Genomic DNA, 15,376 nt, shown 5'->3' on the forward strand with positions numbered 1-15,376 from the left:
AATGAAACGATGGGATGTTAGGGTTAAAATAGTATTATAAAATTCAGAAACTAAAATTTAAAAATCGAATATAAAACTTTCGGAAAAATCTTAAAAGCTAAAGAATTAAAAAACAAAAGAAAAAAAAACTGAAACAAATCAAACGATTGAATATTAACATTAAAAGTTAACACTGAAATTAAAAATTTTAATTTCTAAGGTATTGAAACATTCCAAAATTGAAATGTGAAAATATATAAAAAAAAAAGAAAAATTGAAGTTAAAAATCGAAACTAAAAAAAAATTGAAAACAAAAATAAAAATAATATATTAAAAATTTCTAATTTAAACGAATTTTAAAATTTTATATATTGTTCATTTTTTAATTTCATATACTTTTCACTTTTTAATCTTGGTATCTTTTTATACTTTATTACTTTTAATTTCTAAGCACCAATTTTTAATTTCCATGTTAACTTTTGATATCAATATTCAATATTTTGATTAGCATTTAATTTTTTTAATATTTTAATTTCTAAGGATTTTCGTAAAGTTTTATATTTAATTTTCAGCTGTTAAGTTTTTAATACTATTTTAACCTTAATATCCCCTCTTCTTATTTACATACATTTATTTATCAATTTATTTACTTTTATCTTTTTAGATATACCTTTTACTTTATTTTATTCATATTTATATAAACTGAAAGAAGCCCGGTCGAATATACATGTGTGTGTGTGTGTGTATGTGCGTGCGTGCATGCGTGCGTGTGTGTGCATGCGTATGTGTGTTTGTGTTGTCAACCGGTTTTGGTGTGTTTACGTTCCTGTAACTTAGCAGTTCAGCAAGAGAGACCAAGAGAACTTTAAAAAAGGGTTTTAAAAAGTATGGGGGTTGATTCACTGGACTAAAAATTTAAGGCGGCGCCCTAGCATGACCACAGTTTAATGATTGAAATAAGTAAAAAATAAAAGATACCATATATATATACATACATAAATACACATACACATACATACATATGTATGTATGTATATACGTACATACATATATATAAATATGCATATGTGCGACCCATATGACATCAGGACAATATTCAAGAGTAATACAACACTTCGCAAATATCTCCTTCGAGTAAAACCACCAATAGAAGAGAATATGACCAAAGACTGCGTGTACTCCATCTCATGCAGCTGTGATAGGTTATAGAAAGGCGAAACATGTCGCCCCTTCAAAATATGGGTAGACGAACATCGCAAAGCTGTGACACGAGGAGATATTGATAAATCTGGTATAGCTGATCATGTACGGAAAAATGGAGACCACCTCTCCCTGTGGAATGAAGTTAAAATAACAGACAGAAAATACCACTGGAAAATATGAAAACTAAAAGAAGCAGCACATATGCTAGGACAGTGACATGAATAATAATAACAATAATAATAATAATAATAATAATGATAATAATAATAGCAACAACATTGAAAAATACCTTAGGAATGAGAACCCAGATTCGAAATTTCCCCAAGACATCTGAAGTCTGAAGGGTGTATTATCCGAAACGTTGTGTTAACAACAAACAAGATTGTGGACAAATATCCGTCAAATGTAAATAAAATACATAATTCTTTATCTCTTAAATATAGAACAATGTATATATATATATATATATATATATATATATATATATATATATATATATAGATATAAGGTTGAGGAGGGTATTGGATTTAACCAAACCCCGGAGGATACAGGTAATACCGAGTAAGTGCTGTATACCGATTAGTTTGCGCCAATCGTTGTATGAACAGGATTGGGTATTATAAGTCGTGTATTAGCGTGTGTATATGTAATCTCTTTATCTTTTTGTTTTTATATATTTACACACACACACATATATATATATATATATATATATATATATATATATATATATATATATTATCCGAAATAAAGAACACAACGCTATATATATCTACACCTCTAGAAAAATTTATATATATAACATCGCTACACGCACCATACACCCCATCCCCGCAGAGAAACTACATTATTAATACAAATTTTCCCCACTTCAGGATGACATTTGCCGACTCCCCAACACACCTAACCAAGGGACATAACCCCTAGCAAAATCCTCTGAAACTTTTTTCATTCCACCACCTTTTTACAACAGACGCCAAGCGGTCCTGCTAATCCACCACCGGCAGTGGAGAGCTGTTGCCATATTCCCTTCCATTTCGGTTACCTCTGATGAGCATATTTATATAATTGGCTTTGTTGCCTAACACCCCATTCTATTTTTTGCGCGAAACCGATTGGTAAGACCAGACGTGATTGATACTTAATACTATAAAATTCGGATCACACACACACACACACACAGATAGATAGATAGCTAGATAAGATAGATAGATAGATAGATAGATAGCTAACTGCAGTGTAATTAAAACCGGAAATTGGAGTTTGTTGCGCGTATTCAATTATATGTTAATACTGTCAAATTTCGCTTCTCGACAAGTGATGTATACGCATTTCTATTTGTAAACTGGCTTTTTTAAAAACCGCTTTTAGATGAAAATTTTAAAAAAGAAGACGTTGCAATGGTGTCCCACTTAAAAAATCGACTAGTCATCTACGACGGAAGCTGAAAAGCTGCGTAAACCTACTGCATTCTTTTTGAGTGACATTAAGTTTACAGAGAACACAAAAGATCGAGACCGAATCAAAATGAAATTTAAATTTGACTTACAAATAATGAATATTGATACGAGTAATACTGAAATAAAATCTTTTTCAACATCAAAGTTAATTTTGTTTTTATCTGAGAAGCTTAGCAGAGAACTCTTCAAATATTCACAGTCAAGGAACTATTTGTATGTCTATGTGTATGTAGGTATATGCATACATACATGTGTACACACACACACACACACATACATATTTGTATATATCATTACAGTTCAGATATAAGTTTTCGGTACCTAGCAAACCACCGAGAGATTTTCTATTTTGGTATATCCTGGCATAAACCAGAGATTAGAGTCAAAAGTCAATATAATCTATAAACTGTAAGCCAGATGTTGTTGACACGTTAAAAACAGCAACAACAACAAAAAACGAAACCAACAAAAATGAACCACATTGTATATGAAAGTCTAAAATATTCAAGATCCTCTGTCAGATAATATTATTAATTCTACTTCAAACGTGGACTGAATAATAAAAATAAATATTTTATTTCATTTTGTATTGTTTTGCTTTATTATATCACGAAATTTTTAATAATGCTTTTGTCCTTGGTTAGTGAAAAATAATCCAGATAGTTTAACTAAGATAAATCCGAACATAATTAGGCTAAAAGGGTCCGGGAACTGTGCACCTATCATACACTTGTAGCGAGCTCTTAGGTTGTATTATATGAAAATTAAAGACCATCTACCGATGTGGTTCTTACTCTTTTTTGTCACACACTCTACTTCGATTTCAGCCCCCACCCCACAAAATAACTTTCAACCTTACAACGATCAAAGTTAATATAAATTTATTCCAGTCAGTTATTTTTCGAACGTCTAGTTATACACGTGCTTCTTTCCGACCCTCTGTTCCTATTTACTCCCCACCTTTTCTTCTTCGCTTGACCCTCCTCAGCGTATCTGACGAAAGACCAAACGTCAAAGTTTTACTCTTAACACTCTCTTCATAATCTTTTTCTTCAAGTGTCAAGCTAATATCTTTCAGTGTGAAGGCGGCGAGCTGGCAGAAACGTTAGAACGCCGGGCGAAATGCTTAGCGGTATTTCGTCTGCCGTTATGTTCTGAGTTCCGAAGTAATCCACTCCCCAGAAAAAATGTTGCAAGGTTCACTATACTGAAATCTAGATCTTGGGAAACAGATCTAACTGATAGATAAGAAAGTGTATCACGTCCCGAATGTGGCAATAAATATTGTAGTTGTTTCCATCAAGTGAAATATAGGGTGTTCAGGCTAAATTTGGTGATTTTTCCCCTCTCCTTTTTTCATGAACAGCTTGATGTGTTGGTGAATAGTCAACGGCAATGAAGAGCTTAAAGATTAAAGTTGCAGTTAAGAAAATATTAGCTGAGACGGGGTACGGGAAGCTATCTGAATATTTGAAAAGAGTTACCTGTATCATGATGATTCACGCCGGATGTCAAAATGCAGACATCATGACTGCAGCTCAATGCTCTATAAACACTGTAAAGGCTGTAAAACATGACACGGACAGCTGCAACGGAGACTGCAAAGACATAGCTAGCAGAATAGGACACAGCAGGTGTTCTGTGTCCGCATATCGGATTTCATCCAACACAGCAGGACTAGGTAATGAAAGATCGAAGAAAGGGAATTCGAGATTTCGCTGGAGAGATGAGTGTTGGAGTCGCTAACATGAAGCTGACCCTGAATGAGGACCTTCGCTACCATTCGTATCATTAGTATAGACAAATTCTGACAGCCAAGGTCAAGGCTTGACGACCTCCCTGCCCCAATTTCTGGCATCCTAATTCCCATGATAGTAATTCCATGGGTTACTGTGTTGGGGCGCGGCTGAGAAAGGCACCAACCGCTCTTCTGCAACATCAAGGTCAAGCTTGTGGTCAAGATCAAGCAGGTGCTTGAAGATCTTCCCAGGGATACAGTGAGAAACGCACGTTCCAGAGCCGTCTTGAGGTCGTGATGGAACCTGGGAGCAACTACTTTGAGTAAACTGTTATCTCTGAGCCTAGTTGATATTTTTTAATTTTATGAAACACTACAATGTATATTGTGGCCAGTTATGTTCCGTAACTCAACAATTCGACAAATAGAAATTAATAAAATAAGTACAAGATTAGAATAAATCAGCGTTGATTTGATAAACTAAATCCCTTGAAGATGGTGTCCTAAAATGACTCCAATGACCCAAACTAGCAAATGAGTGAAAATGTTTACCGAATCGTTTTCGGTCCCAGAGCAGAAGCTAAACAATGAAAAGTTATGTATTTTGCCTGAGCTATGTACTTGATTTGGAAGTGGCTTAAGTGTAATGTGAATACTGTTGACGATAAACTGCCCTGTGTATTATATATGGTACACAGGACATATTTCCTCGGCGTCCTTTGTGTCATATATGATACATATTCCTAATTTATTTCAACCATTAGAGTAACTTGGAACTTACGATAGGAAAGTTTTACGCGCAGGAATGGCTGTGTGGTAAGTAGCTTGCTTACCAACCACATGGTTCCAGGTTCATTCCTACTGCGTGGCACCTTGGGCAAGTGTCTTCCACTATAGCCTCGGGCCGACCAAAGCCTCGTGAGTAGATTTGGTAGACGGAAACTGAAAGAAGCCCGTCGTATATATGTATATATATATATGTATGTGTGTGTCTGTGTTTGCCCCCCCCCCCCCCATCGCTTGACAACCGATGCTGGTGTGTTTACGTCCCCGTAACTTAGCGGTTCGGCAAAAGAGACCGATAGAATAAGTACTAGGCATCCAAAGAATAAGTCCTGGGGTCGATTTTCTCGACTAATGGTGGTGCTCCAGCATGGCCACAGTCAAATGACTGAAACAAGTAAAAGAGTAAAAGAGATTACTTAGAAATATGAAACAAAGGCCAAGTAAAAGTTTGAAAACAAAGCATGTACGTTTAGAAGAAACTCATGAAAGTGCTTTGAACAGGCAAAGGGTTAAGGAAAGAATTTTATTTTTGCCTGTTGGCAGGAAATGCTTGATTCTGTCTGAGATTTTGTGAACGTTAGAATTGGGAATGATGAGACGATCCAGGACATAATTTAGCAAGTTATACCGATATTTAGAGTATTAATAGAGAGGGGGAGAGGGAGAGAGAGAGAGAGAGAGAGAGAGAGAGAGAGAGAGAGAGAGAGAGAGAGAGAGAATTAGAGAGAGAAAGAAGGAGAGGGAGACCGAGAGAGAAGTGAACGTGAAATAGTATACTGGAAAGAATTAGGAATGGAAAGGGAAAAGAAGAGAAAGGAGAAAGAGAAAAGAGATTGAATATGAAGAAGAGATGGGAAAAAATGAAAAAGAAAAAGGAATGAAGCAATAACGGACTCTAAAAATGTAAGAGGAGAATATTAATGAGATAAAGAGTGGGTGGGATAAGAGAAGAAGAGTGTTGGGATTAAACAGAGTTTAAATAAATAGGAGTTGGTTAAATTAAGAAATTTGAGTTGGAGCAAAGGAAGGAAACGAAAGTGAAGTAGAAACAGATAAGAGAGAGAGAGAGAGAGAGAGAGAGAGAGAGAGAGAGAGAGACTCTGACAGAGTGAAGGCTGAGATGAGAGAAAGATTGAGAGAGAGAGAGAGAGAGAGAGAGAGAGAGAGAGAGAGAGAGAGAGAGAGAGACTCTGACAGAGTGAAGGCTGAGATGAGAGAAAGATTGAGAGAGAGAGAGAGAGAGAGAGAGAGAGAGAAAGCAGCAGCCGTAGCAGTAGCAGCAGTAGTAGTATTAGTTGTAGTGGTAGTAGTAGTAGTAGTAGTAGTAGTAGTAGTAGTAGAAGAAGAAGAAGAAGAAGAAGATGCTACATTTGAAACTGGGATAGAAACTTTCCGCTCCATTGATTCCCTCACTTTCATATTTGCAATTCAATTCTCCATTTTCTGATTCTGTCAACAAATGATGATGCAGCAGTTTATATCATGAATAGAAGAGGGCGAGTCTGCCATATTAATAAAGCTGCTGTTGGTTGATTGGTTGGTTGGTTTGTTGGTCAGTTGGTTCGAGCCCGATTTGAGCATAATTTTTCTTTCGTCTGATACTATGTGACATGACTGAAATTACTTTGGAGAGATTCACCTTTATGATTAGCGACTACAAAAGGAAGTGTTTTCTTTTCCAATATCAGCCTTTCGAATAAGTCAGGGACCCTCAGCCACTGGGCGACGGACCAACACTACACCGTGGATCATTTGTAATCGGGCCGCATAGAAAGAATACGAAGGTCGACTGAAAAGTTAATAGGTTGAACAAGATACTCTCATGGAATATCACCAAATGAGGTTTATTTTTCAACATAATCCCCATTGCAGCCCACACACTTCTTCTATTAGTGTTGCAGTGCTTCGATCCCATTGATGAAAAAGCTTTCATTCTGTAGGTCAACGCCAGATATGACGCCATCATTACTGTGATACTGGTTCCCAACCAAATAGTTTTTTTCAAATAGTCAGATGAAACCAAATCAAGAGAACACGGAAGGTGATCAACTAGTCCAAAGCCACAACCACGCACAGCAGCCAGTGAAATTAAAGACTTACGTGCTGGAGCATTGTCATCATGAAACACAACCACTTTCATCGGTTTTCCTGGGCGTTTGGTCTTGGTAGCTTCTCGTAACTACCTCATCAAGCTGGAATGACACTTCCCATTGATGGTGTGACCCTTTTGAACATAGTCAATAAACACAATGCCTTTTGCATCCCTAAAATCTGAAACTCTTTGTCTCTGGCTGAAATTGATGAAGCCAATACTTATCCTGGGTTACGAAACGTTCAAGGAAACCAGCTGGATCTGATTCAAATAATGTTAGATTTTTTCCCGTGATGTGAAGAGCCTGCTGCGTTTTTGATCATGTGTCAGAAGACGTGGCACCCACCGAGTAGAAACCTTCAACATATCAAGTTCATTGCACAGATTATTCTCAATTCTCCCATGGGGTATGCTGATAGCATTGCTTATTTGATTTATAGGTCAATCGCCTGTCAGCCATCACCATGTGGTAAACACGATCAATGTTTTCCTCGGTGGTGGCAGTTGCAAGACGTCCAGACTTCGGGTCATCTTCAAGACTCTCCCTTCTCCTAAATTGTTTTCCACTTTAATGTTGTCGATAAAACTGCAGTGTCTTCCCCTAATGTAGCAATGATGTCAACATGAATGTCCTTATGAGCTAAACCCTTTTTCTGCAGGTACTTGATAACATCATAAAACCAAATTTTGTCCATTTTCAACAGAAGTCGCCAATAGTTACTTTTGAAGTCTTATTTGAACAGTCAGTTTACCTGGAAAGAAACAATGCAGTTATTAATAAGAAAGGCTGAAATTTATGCATGCAAGACTTCACAGCTCTAGCATTATTCCTTTATATTCATCCTATGAACTTTCCAGCCAAACCTCGTGTGCATAATTCATCTATTACTACCTGTCATTCCCTTCATAACCACTGATACCAAATAACCCATTCACTTCGTCAACACTATTCAATTCGATGTCACTAACCACTCCTCGTAAATATTTTAAATTTAATTTCTATTTCATTGACTACTACAGTTTGCTGGTTGTTTTTGCATTATACATGTAATATATGTAATAATTAAATTATAAATTATGCACTGTATTGTGTCTTGCTATGCGTGTGATCCTCCCGATCTTGGAAAAGTTGTCTTGCATGAAACCAGTCACTGATGCAAAAAGAAAAAAAAATGTTGGGGTAAAAAAACGAATGATGAATATGTAAATTAATTAATGATTTACATGTTAATTAATAACCTTTACTTTCCTGCCTGAATACAGAGAACTGGATTAGGTTGAAACAATAATGTAAATTGTCGTACATACAGTTATGGCAGACGCAGCATAGGCAAATGGTTACGAAATTTGTTTCACAATCATGAGGTCCAACGTTCGATTACACTGTGAGGTGTCTTGAGTCGGTGTCTTTCACCAGTGCCTCGAATCAATCGAAGCTTCGTGAGTGAAATTTAGTAGACGGAAACTGCGGAATCGTAACGGATGGATTGATCCTGTGTCAAATTGGTTCAACTTGAGAATTACGGAGGATATACATGTTTCTGAAACGCACAACCACTTACACGCTAATTCAATTAACAAGTATAGGTAATTCAGTTAATTGAATAACTGAATACTTATCATAGAAACTGTCGGAGATCCATCTACTTATCTTTTCATAAAAACGAGTCCCCAGCGCAAGTCATCGTTCCTGTTCTCATGTAGCTTGATGCAGTGGGTCTCAAACGTTGGTCCATGGCGTACAAGTGTATCAAAGGGGGTACCTAAGTACGCTACTTGGATATTTAGATGTTCTACACGGATATCTGGGAGCGGTGCGAGAGATCTTCTGGTGTGTTGCGAGTGATATATAGATGCGCTACAAAAATATCTAGGTATGCTGCGAGAGATATCTAAGCGCTGTGCGAGGGATATTTAGGTGCGGTGCGAGAAATATCCAGGTGTGTTGTAAGGGATATCCTGTTGGGCTGTGATGAATATCTCGGTGCGTGACTAGAAAATCTAGGAGCGGTACGAAGAATATCTAGGTACGCTATAAGGTTATTTTGGTGTGGTGCGAGACATATCTATGGCGTACGGTGCGAAGGATCTTGGTAGGCTGCGAGAGATATCTAGGTATGCTGCAAGGATATCTCAGAGCGGTGTAAAGGATATCTAGGTGCTGCGCAAGGATGTCAAGGTGCTAAGCGAGGAATATCTCGTGTTCTGCAGATTTTTCAAAAGAATATCATCCAATGTTTTAGAAAACTAATACTGAGACTTGGAACTAATACTAAAACTAATACTAAGACGTGGAAGGTCGATAGGAGCATTGTGAAATAACAAAGAAAGAATGCGGAGCTGTTTACAATGCGAGGAGAGAATTCTGGGGGCTCTGAGAAGTGTCACCGACTCTGGGAAGTTTCATGTTAGCGATAAAAAGAATCCTTTCCAGTGCTACCCAAGAGAATATTCCTTTCCTAGCAACTTAACAGCAAGCAAATCACTTGAAAGACATGAAGAGGCCCTTGAAAGGACCTAGAATTAGGGGTATTATCGAGGTTTTGGGGATCATGACAGAGGGTGAAATGTATTGGATATATTCTTTTATTCTTTTACACGTTTCAGTCATTTGACTGTAGCCATGCTGGAGCACTGCCTTAAAGGGTTTTAGTCGAAGAAATCGACCCCAGGACGTATTCTTTATAAGCCTAGTACTTATTCAACCAGTCTCTTTGCCGAACCGCTAAGTTACGGGGACATAAACGCACCAACATCGGTTGTAAAATGATGGTAGGGTGGGGGAGAAACACACACACACATAAATATATATCGTTGCTATTATGTTAAACTGTCGTATGTCCAAACTTGGCCAAATGCGTGATTTTCAATGTTTATTTTTGCTTGTAATAGCCGGTTTTTTTTTGGGGGGGGGTCAAATTATTGTATCTCCAATTGCTTCAGATGCCAAGATATCAACAATTGTCAAAGTGTAGTACAAAGGTTTTGCTATGGAATAGTGAAACTATATTTTCGTTTTCTGAAAAAGCAACGTTTTGGACTTACAACACTTTTGCATAACAGCAACGATACACACACACACACACATGTGTTAGACGGGCTTTTTTCAGCTTCCGTCTTTCAAATCCGCTCACAAGACACCTGCCGAAGATGCCACGCAGTAGGACTGAACCCGAAACCATGTGTTTGGGAAGCAAACTTATTACCACACATCCACACCTGCGCCTATAGTAAAACGTGTATAATGTGAAATTTATAGAGTAGCGTCTATGTTGTTGAGAACTTCGCTCCACATTCGATCCCATAGGGCAGAATCTTGGACAATTGTCTTCTAATGCAGCCTCGGTTTGGCCAATACCTTCCGAGTAGAATTTAGTTGGCAAGGGGGGGGGTGTAAAATAAAGTACCAGTACTTGACTGGTACTTTATCTTATCGACACTGGAAGGATAAAAAGCAAAGCTGACCTCGGTGGGATTTGAGCTCAAACGATAAAGAGCTGGAAGAAATGCCGCAAGGAATTTTCTTTCTAATTCTCTAACGATTTTGAAGAAAGTGTAGTGTGTGTGTGTGTGTGTATGTGTGTGTGCATACTAGTGATTATAGTAGATGTTTAATAGTGGTGGACGTGGTAGTGGTGATGGTATATATTTGGAGTGGGTGTTGGTAGAGGAGGCGATAGGAAGAGACATATTTCGTGAAGTAATTAAAAATCATCAACAACTGTCATCCATCAATACAGATTATCGCTGACGTCAGCGTTTGCTAGGTTGGTTTTTTTTCTTTTTTCTTTTTAAATTTTGTTAGCAATCAGTTTCAGGAAAATTATCCTCCATTTTTCATTTAGTTTTCTCTCCTCACTACCTATCTTCTCTCGCTGTGTGCGTCTGTAATGTATATATATATATATATATATATATATATATATATATATGTGTGTGTGTGTGTGTGTGTGTGTGTAAATATATACATACATAAATGCGTATGAATATGTGTGTATATATATGTGTTCTGTATATATATATATTTTTTCCGAATTTATATAAATGTGTATAGAATAACATATCAGTTGAATAAAGTTAAAACATGATCTAGTTTCCATGTCCTTTTTATGGTATTTTAAAAAACATAATTTTTTTTACAAAGTTGTGTTACAAAGTGTGTTAAACATTAAAAATAATATTTTGTAATGTTCATAAAGTTCAATTAGCGCCTTCATACGTTCGCAGATTTCAAAATATATTTAACTGACAGTTGAGTTCATGACAACTGTAGTAGAAAAACTAACTTCTTTTTTCTATCTCTTAAAAGGCTCCAATAAGTCGAATTTTCGGAATACAGTTTTGACCAATCCGCATGTACCTTAAACGTTATGGTTTTCCGGGCGTACCAATATTACTGGCATAGATCTCGTCTTTATTTTAACCAATTAGCTTGCTGTTTACATGTAATAGTTTTATGAGTGAGCAATCGTTCTTGTACTAATTTTATCTTCATTATTATTTTAAACTCAAACTTCGTTCAACTTGTATTTAAAACAATGATAATTTAAAACAATGATAATTTATGTAAGATGTTTTTTGTATATAATATACGTGTTATTATAATGGATGAAGGGATGATTATTGAATGGTTATTATTTTGATATTATGATATTTTTTAAATAATTTTTCTATCTTTATATAATAAGTATTTCATATTAATTCATTTGGTACTTATTGTTGGTTGAGATATATATCTAATTATTGTTCTACTTACGATCTGACGAGTAGCTATATTTTTGAATAGAATTTATTTTCGATAATTTCAATTGATTTTAATCGATTTAAATTTCTTTTCTATTTGAAAATTGGTTATGAAACACGTGTAATCTTTTTATTTTATTATATTTATCTTATGATATTTACTTTACTTTATATTATACTCATTTATTGTGCTTTTAATTATTAATTTTTCTATATGTGATAGTGGATTTTCATCGATGAGTTCTTGAAAATTGGTTATTTTCCCTAAAACTATATATATATATATATATATATATGTATATATGTATGTATATATATGTATATACATATGTTTATATAAATCAATATATGTATGTGTGTTCCCCCTATATATATATATATATATACACATACATATGTGATATAAGTATGGGTATGGTATAAATTTCTAGATCACAGACATGCGCGTACGCGCACACACACATATGTATGTATACATATATACGTAAATATATACACATTACTTATTCTATCGGTTTCTTTTGCCGAACTGCTAGGTTACGAGGGCATAAACACACCAATATCGGTTGTCAAGCGATGGTTGGAGGACAAACACAGATACACAAACATATACACACACACACACGTGCGTGGGCGCGCGCACACACACGCACACACAATATGTATATACGACGGGCTTCTCTAAGTTTCCGTCTACGAAATCCACTCACAAAGCTTTGGTCCACCCGAGAATATAGTAGAAGACATTTACCTAAGGTGCCACGCAGTGGGACTGACCCCGGAATCATGTGTTTGGTAAGGAAGCTACTTACCAAACAATTACGTGTATGTGTTTATATAGCAAGTAAAAGACAGAGACTGTAGGGTAAGAGACATAGGGACACATACAGTCACACACATACACACACATGTCCATATACCGTATGAATATCCAGATATACAACCATGAAACTCTATGTTCAATTTCACATTCAACCCCCTCCCTTTCAGCTTTTATCAGTTTAATCCCACTGTCAGTATAAGGGTGGGGGTGGCATGTATCAATGAAAATAAAAGATAATTTGAGAGAGGGTGAGGTAAAACAGAAGGGAACAAGAATGAAAGCTAATCCGCCCTTTCTTTTTTCTTCTTTTTCCTTGTCTCCCTTTGCATGTGTTCACACGTTTACACTTTCTGATTCTCGGGGTTAAACCAATAAAGGAAGAATTCCAAATGAAGTAAAATAGCTCCATAACAACAGAGTACAACCAAAGCGCAACTAGGTCGCAACCATGTAACAAATTTCTCCTCTCCCACATCTTATACTACAACTCAGTCGTAGAAGAATAAATGCGGTTTAACAAACAAATATTCTTTCTGAAAAAAAAAAACAAAAAAAAAACGAAAAACTGCTCCCCACTCCCCGTCGGTTACGACGACGAGGGTTCTAGCTGATCTAATGAACAGAACAACCTGCTCATGAAATTAACCTGCAAGTGACTGAGCAATCCACAGGCACGCGTACCCTTAACGTAGTTCTCAGAGAATTTAGTGTGACACAGAATGCGGCAAGGCTGGCTCTTTGAATTATAGGTACTACTCATTTTGCTAGCTGAATTGACTGGAGCAATGATACAACGCGCAGCTCAGAATTGAACTTACAACCTTACGATCGTGAGCCGAATACCCTAACCACTAAGCCACGCACCTAAAATATGGGGAGGTAAGAGGATAGTCGATTACTTCAAATTCGGTGCTCAAATGGTTTTCATGTCATTTGAACTCAGAACATAATATCAGAAGTACCGTTAAGCATTTTGTCTGTTGCGGTTACGATTCTGCCAGCTTGCTGTTTTTCACAAGCCTCATAATAAGCCTTATATCCGCTATTAATATTATCAGAAGATTCTAAGACGGCATGCAAAATGCTTAGCGGCAATTCGTTCGTCTTTACGTTCTGAGTTCAAATTCCACCGAGGTCGACTTTGCCTTTCATCTTTTCGGAGTCGATTAAATAAGACCCAGTTGAACACTGGGATCGATGTAGCCAACTTACCCCTCCCTTAAATTGGTGGCGTTGTGCCAAAATTTGAAACCATTGTTATTATTATTATTGATAATGTTGTTACTGTTGTTATTTAGTAGTTGTGCTGGTGGAAATAATAAAAGTCGTCAAATTTAAAACCTTTAAGTATTTAGTTGTCTCTTTAGAACCCGAATTCACATCTCACCAGAGCAAATGTTTACTTTCATTCAGGTTTGTTTAATAAAACTAGATAATATACAGCTGGTTTGCAGCTTGTATCTAAGGGCTACAAACCCGCCATCGCCGTCTCCTCTTTCTCCTCCTCATCATTATGATGGTTATTGTTATTGCCATTTTTAGTGTGTTCCATTTTCTTTGTGGTCGTGTTCTTCTTTCTTTGTAACTCTGAACTCTAGACATCAGAACATTGTTGTAATAATCAGTTTTGGCTATTGGCTATGTTCTCAGAACCACCTATACCTTTCTAATTATTTCTCTGTGTGTGTGTGCATTTTATGTTGTGTGTGTGAGTATGCGTGTATTAACACTGTGTGTTTAACAGTCTCTCTGTGTCTCTCTGGCCGAATGCTTAAAAAGTAAGCATTACAACTATGCCGTTGCTGTTTCAATTCCACTGAGTAGAGCATCAGGCATGTACCTTTTACCACCGTTTCGAACCGATGGAAACTGCAGTTTGATTCACGTCGGAATATCTTTGGATATAAACTATGGAGACCGCCTTGTGGCATTCAGTGACTATCTCGCTTATTCTGCCTGAGAATACAAATAACAGTTCTAGTGTATGAGAAATACACAACTACTTTCTTTATAAGACAACGTGTAAATTGGACCAACATGAGATTATATGAGCGAATAAAAAATCCTCCACGCAATCGCTCACCCATCTACAAATAAGAGTAAAGATTGTTTGCCAACATAACATGGCAGTCCTGGTTTAGGACGAATGTTACTGTAATTTAGCCCAGGAGACATCGTCTCCAGCTGGCTATACGACACGATCTGTGTCCTTATATTTTCGAAAAAGGGAATCTAGCACCCCCGCTCAGCTCAAAACAATATCTGTGTATCGTGATTTCCAGGTTATTTTCCTTCATCAGCACAGAATAATTGTTCTGCTAGAGGTGAATCTTTTATTAGGATAATCAATATCGTACATAGAGGGGACAACACAATACATGTGGGGACATATAACAATTAAAATAAAATTATGAAAATATGAATGATACATGATAATGATATATGAAGAATGTGCAACTTACCCCACCTCAGCAGCGTCATTATCGTTCTTTCATATCCAATTAAATTTAATGCCGTATAGGCCCAGTAATTTATCATAATCTATAATATGT

The sequence above is a fragment of the Octopus bimaculoides genome, chromosome 11 (genome assembly GCF_046866305.1).
Source record: "Octopus bimaculoides isolate indiv1 chromosome 11, ASM4686630v1, whole genome shotgun sequence".
NCBI classification, from domain to species: Eukaryota; Metazoa; Mollusca; class Cephalopoda; order Octopoda; family Octopodidae; genus Octopus; species Octopus bimaculoides.